Source organism: Pelobates fuscus, chromosome 9, assembly GCF_036172605.1.
Source record: "Pelobates fuscus isolate aPelFus1 chromosome 9, aPelFus1.pri, whole genome shotgun sequence".
NCBI lineage: Eukaryota > Metazoa > Chordata > Amphibia > Anura > Pelobatidae > Pelobates > Pelobates fuscus.
In genome coordinates, this window is record NC_086325.1 from 164,439,746 (window position 1) to 164,446,357 (window position 6,612).

The following is a 6,612-nucleotide window of genomic DNA, read 5'->3' on the forward strand; positions in this document are numbered from 1 at the left end:
GAACCTAACTCCCAAATGGCACAAAGCTCACTAATCCATCTTCTCTTCGTTATATTGACCTGTTACCTTAGCAACAACTATTATAATGAACTCATTATCCTGCATGTCACATATAGCCTCTGAAGATCCTCAGCTTGTGCCATTTGTGAAACTCAATTATAAGAGACTTCTTTGATAAACCTGCTTTTTATAAGCACAATGTTGGCTGCTTACAGTATGCTTTTCAATAATATCAGTTCCAGTAACTGTTATATTTTCATGCTGTAGACTCATCGACATGACCTGTAACATTATATGCACCCAATTATACCACCCACCGATCCTCGGACCTTCATTATATTCACACATGAATGCATTGCCCCAAATATATCACCCATTGGTTCATAACCCCCAAAATATCATTATTGTTATTATAGATATAATAATAATTTAATAATAACAAACATATCCTGCAGCACTATATAGTGTGTTGATAAGATATATAAGTGAATTCAACACGACATGTTTGATTTACAGAAATAAGAGGCAGTGGGGACCTTGAGCTTACAATCACGGCAGGATGTACCTTCCTTGCTGCCCCAAGGCCAGTTTCCTTAATGCACCCAGATCCCTTCATACATACACATGCAAAAAGTTAGGTGAATCTGATTGGAAGGTTGACTCTGACTAGTTTTGGATGTGCAATTTTGGGGTATTTGATTGGATGGTGAATGGTGTCTACTTTGGGTGGTTGCATCATAAGTTGGACAGGGCTGGGAGAGGATTTGCGCGTGTCTGTAAGCTGTTTGTGATTTTGAACGTACGGGGTTGGATGCTGCCTGTAATGTATGTTTGTGGGGATGTTGCTTGTGGTGTTGCTTATTTCTGGGGATGCAGCTGGTTCATGATACCAGAAATCACAAGTCAAATACGAAGCCGAGGTCAAAAACAGGAAATCACAAGGGAATCTCTAGGAGCACTAAACGGGGCTCTATAAAGAAACCATGATAGGGCAAAGGATAGGGGTTAAAGCAAGCCTAAATAGGCTTACCTGTGTTCTGATTGGTCCACGTCATCATTGCGACTCAAAACAGATTAGAATTGCAATGATGACGTGGTCACTCTAAGAACTGGTGTAACATCACTCCTAAACTCTATTTAAGAAAACAACCTGTGAGCGGACATCGTCCGAAGGTTTGACTGTAGCGACTTGATGCCAGCAAATGCAGGGGAGCGATTTGCCTGTGCCTGAAGGGTAAGCAATCTTTATTTACAGGTGCCAATGCGCGCACGGCTGCATGGAGCGGTCGGACTGCGTGGCAGGATGAGGGCTGCCTGTCTCCAGGGAGGTGAGTTCACTCTACACTGATATGCTAAAGGCTGCTAACTGGTAAATGCCATACTCCAGGGGTGGAGCTTGTGGGATGCAGACCGGTGCTGTAAAATTCTGTTTCAATGTGGAACTATGTGTGAGAATGGGCTAGCCGGTGATGGAGATCTTTAATGTACTGCCCCTCTCCTGCTTGCCACCTTGAGCCCATGGCTTTGGTGACCTTGTGGGAAATCCGACCCTGGTTACAAAGTTAAAGGAGGTGGAAAAAAATTATACAAAAGCTATTGGTGAAGCACATTCTGTTCAAAGTAAAATGGTTTGCTAAGCATTTCAATCCATCGTTTGTAAACTTTAGAGAACCTCAGTAGAGAAGAAGCTGAAATTAATGAAGATAGAAGTGAGATGCAACAAATGAAAGAAGTCCATTGGTTTGTCGATATATCTTCCTAAGTAAGTGAGGTTTTAACGTTTTCTTGAAAGACTTAAAAATAGGAAAATTTTTAAATGGTTGGAGAAGGGTGGTGAGTGTGAACCGAAGAAAGGTGCAAGTTATCAGCAGAGTAGAGAGGTCAGGATTTGATATACACTTGTTTATTAGTGACGATGTGTAGATAGAGACATGGTTGTGAAAATTGTTAGAGGTAACTACTAAAATATTAAGCTGGACCTGAAATTTTTACCTCTCTGAAGTGGTTTCTACATTATTAAAAAATATATATATAGAGAGCTTTTATTAATTTATTCAATCAATTAGTGAAGAAAACATTAAAGGTTAGAAGTTTGTAGAGAAAAATAAATATATATTAAACAAAAAATAATGTGAATTAAAGCCAAATCCTTTATCCATGTCTTTTATAATCCAACTCCCACCTAGACTGAAAAACACAAAATCCATCTTGTAGGAATAAGGAGATAAGAAATTGTTGGCACAGATTAGAAATGGTAAAAATATCTTAATATTATAGTCTGAATATTATATATCGATGAGAACACTACTTAATAATGTTTAAATATAGAAAGGACGAGGTGGCGGCCATCTTGTTGGCATGAATGCAGGCAGCGAAGTTTTGTCGTCGAGTTCATGAAACTATTTTTGGATACTAAAACGCCCGAACGGGGGGCGGAGCTTAACCGCCGACGAAGATGGCCGCAGTCTGAGTGAGCTCCGAGGCGGCAAACGGCACATCAGCAGATAATAAGGGCACCGGAACCGAAACATTAGCCCTGGACCGACTCCCACAGCACTGACCCACACCAGGCAACAGCACAATGGGCGGAGGACGAAAATCGAAGACCGGAGCAGCCGTGGCTCCGATATTCAAAACAAGGTCAGAGAAGGAGACACCATGCTCCCACAGCCAGCAGGCCTCAGATTCAGACTCTGATATAAGCATAGCTAGCCACAAAAGGGAATCATCTCCCCTTACCAAAAAAGACTTAAAGGACTTGCTGACTGACATGAAGTCCTTAGTGGCAGAAGAACTCTCCAAACACCTAACCCCACTCAAAGAAGGACTGACTGACCTCTCTAAACGCACACATGCGCTCGAAAACAAAATGGATGAGGTTACCGCCACCACCTCCACTCACGAGGCCTCCCTCAAAGACTTACAAGAACAAATTACATACTTGGAAGAAACACAAGAAGATCTGAATAACAGGTCAAGGCGTAATAACATTCGCATACGGGGTCTGCCAGAATCCTCAGCACCAGAGGCACTAACCGCCATACTACACGAGGCCTTCAGCAGCTTGCTGCCTGACGCCCCGCCGTCAGACCTCCTCCTCGACAGAGCACATAGGGCCCTCCGCCCTCCATCCACAAACACCACGCAGCCTCGAGACATCATTATCCGATGCCACTACTTCCACATTAAAGAGGCGATTATGCGCGCAACAAGGGAGACCCCACTACAAATTGAAGGCCATACAGTACAACTGTACCAGGACCTGGCACCCACTACTCTCCGTAAACGCAGGGAACTAAGACCACTGACCCAAGCACTGCAAGCGCGGAGAATACGCTACTCCTGGGGTCACCCCTTCAAACTAGTGGTGAGACACGACAACCACACATACACACTCCACAGGCCATCTGAAGCCCGAGAATTCGCCGCACAACTAGGCCTCCGAGACCTCACCCAAGAACTAGCTGTAACTATACAGCAGCCTTCCACCCAACACCGCACATGGGAACCACAGCCTCAAGTAGATCGAGACAGGCGACAACGCCCGTCACAAGCCCACGCTTAAACACGACAAGCCCCGCTGCCGCACCCCGACACGTACAAATCCTCAGCAACAGACCGGCTCCACGGCGCAGCCTCAGGCCCTAGCAAGCGGTCACACCGCATGAAGCACCCAGCTTAAAGACCACAACGGGACCTGGACACAAACTTTATACAGCATCGAACAAACAGCAACTCCAAGCACTTTTCCCGCCCTCGGCTCCGGGGAAATACTCGACAGCCTTGGGACCCGACCGAACTTCTCCACGCCTGCTCGGGCCCCTGGAACCCAGCACCAAGGACACATGGCAAACCCAAGCACGCGGCCCAACGCCCCATGGCCGCTTATGACAGAGACCCCGCATGGCCGATGAATGCACAGATCGACGCCCCGCCACCTGCATGGCGGTGACAGAACTGTAAGAACTTTATTGACTCTGGAAAACCGTAAGAACACAATGGGGCCACTCATTTTGCCTACCACAGGGCTGGGGGGGAGATTGGGGGGGCTGCGGTTCGGGGCCCTGGCGGCCGGCCCCCTCCCCTCTCTGCGGAGCGGGGGGGCGGCGGGCAGCGATGGCACCGGGCCCAGCGGGGAGAGTCTACACTTTGAATATTGCACATGAACTGTTTGATCGCTCCTGATGAATGGCTTGCTAACACATGCACTGGGGACACTCTGTGGGGTTGGGGGGGGGGGGCGACCCGGGGCCCTGGCGGCCTTCCCCCCACCCCCCCTCCGCCGGGGCGGGGGGGGCGGGGGGCCGTGACGGCCTCGGAGTCGGGAGGGTAGTGGCTCCTCAGCGACCACAAGTAAACAGCCATCGCACTGGCGGCTCCCGTTGGGTGTGGCCGGGTGGGGGGGATGTTAAATGCCGGGGGCCCTGGCGGCCTTCCCCCCCCCCCCCCTCCGAGGAGGCGGGGGGGGGCGGCAGGCCGTGATGGTCCCGGGATCGAAAGGGATGTGGCTCCTCTACGACCACAAACCAGCAATTTACTGCACCAACAGCCCCCATTGACTGGGGCCGAGGGGGGAGAGATGTTAAATGACTCGGGGCCCTGGCGGCCCTCCCCCCCCCCCCCCCTCCGGGGACGGGGGGGGCGGCTGGCCGCGATGGTCCCGACGCCGGTGCAACTAGCGCACCCAGATAAATATGTCACTCTTATGCCGCTGTTAACACCCACGACAACACCCCGCCATAAGATTAGACCTAAGGGGACCCGGCCTCCGGGCCAACCTGGGACTCCCGAACCGAGGGCCCCCATAGCGATCCACTCCAACAGACCATCCACCGTGCCGGGGTGCGGCACAACACCATCACACACACCCATGTATATAGTTTCAGGACGACCCACGGGTTTGGCCTTCTCCTTTCGGCAGCGCATATACCCAAGTCCTCCTACAGGACCTCAAGCACCACCGAAGGGACACCAGACTAGAGACGCCCTGACTTACAACAGTTACCTCCCAAGTTACACTTACTCAGGTTCTATGTTAAACTGAAACTGCCCGCAAGATACTGCACACTGTTTGCCGCCCGCTCCCAGAAAGACGACCACTTCCCCCCCACACACGACTTGATAAGTGCCGACGGTCTCCGACCACTCAGGCCAGAGAGACCCCCGGCAACCAAGTCTACCCTCGCTGGCAATAAAAGTAAGCCCAGCACATTAACAACCCAACCCACCCTACACAAAACACCAAGTTCCTCTGCTGCCTCCTCGGTACCACCCAGACCCCGGTACCCCCCCCCTAACGCCCCCCCGCACCCCCCACTGTAGCAAGAGTTTACCCTTTCCCAGGCCATGCCGCTAAAACTACACTGCACTTCCATCAACGCGAAGGGCCTAAACAGCCCCAAAAAACGACACTCCCTACTACGATGGGCCCACAGCCTAAAAGCAGACATCCTTATGATTCAAGAAACCCACTTCACCCATCACAAACACTTCCCACTCAAGAACAAACAATACAACCGCAGCTTCTTCGCCCACTCGCCAGATGCCAAATCCAAAGGGGTGGCCATCATACTCAAATCATCCTGCCCATTGACAGATATCCAAGCTTTCCCAGACAAACAAGGGAGATTTCTAACACTCACGGGCAAAATAGGCCCTACCACCTACTCCATCACATCACTATACGCCCCCACTACCCCGGACTCACTATTCTGGCAAACATTCTCGACCCACTTATCAGCACTTAACACAACATTCACCATTATAGGCGGCGACTGCAATGCCACTCACCACCCAGTCCTGGACCGTACCACCAAATCTCAGGAGGACTCAAGACCGTCACAAAATGATGCCCTTTTCTCCCAATTCTTAAACACTCAAAACCTACTGGATATCTGGAGAGCCCAACACCCCTCAACCCTTGACTACACATTCTATTCCCACCCTCACAACACATACTCCCGCATCGACTACTTCCTCATCTCCCCCAACATCACGACAAGAATCACACACTCCTCCATCGGACACATAACCTGGTCAGACCATGCCGACATATCCCTAACCCTCTCAATCCCTAACATGACACGCCCATGGACATGGAAACTCAACTCACAACTCCTACACGACAAACAAACGACCATGTCCCTCGCCAACGACATCAAAGAATACTTCACCCTCAACGACCCATCCGTATCCTCCCCAATCACCGTCTGGGCAGCACACAAACCGGTAATACGGGGTAGGCTGATAGCTATAGCAACTGCCCGCAAAAAACAACACAACAAACAGCTGCTAGACACCATTGCCGAAATAGGCCGCCTAGAAACCCTACACAAACTAAATCCAACCCCCTTTCTCCTCGAACAGCTTACAACAGCTAGAGCCCTACTCAAACGCTTATCACTCTCAGCCACGACAAAAGCACTCACGTGGACCAAGCAGAAATATTACGAGAAGGGTAACAAAGCGGACGCAATGCTAGCAAACCGCCTCAAAAACCTAACCGAAACTAAACGAATCTCCCAAATTCGCAATACGGACGGCACAATGAGCAATGACCCACACACGATAGGGAAAATCTTCCAACAATACTTCACAACCCTCTACAACCAT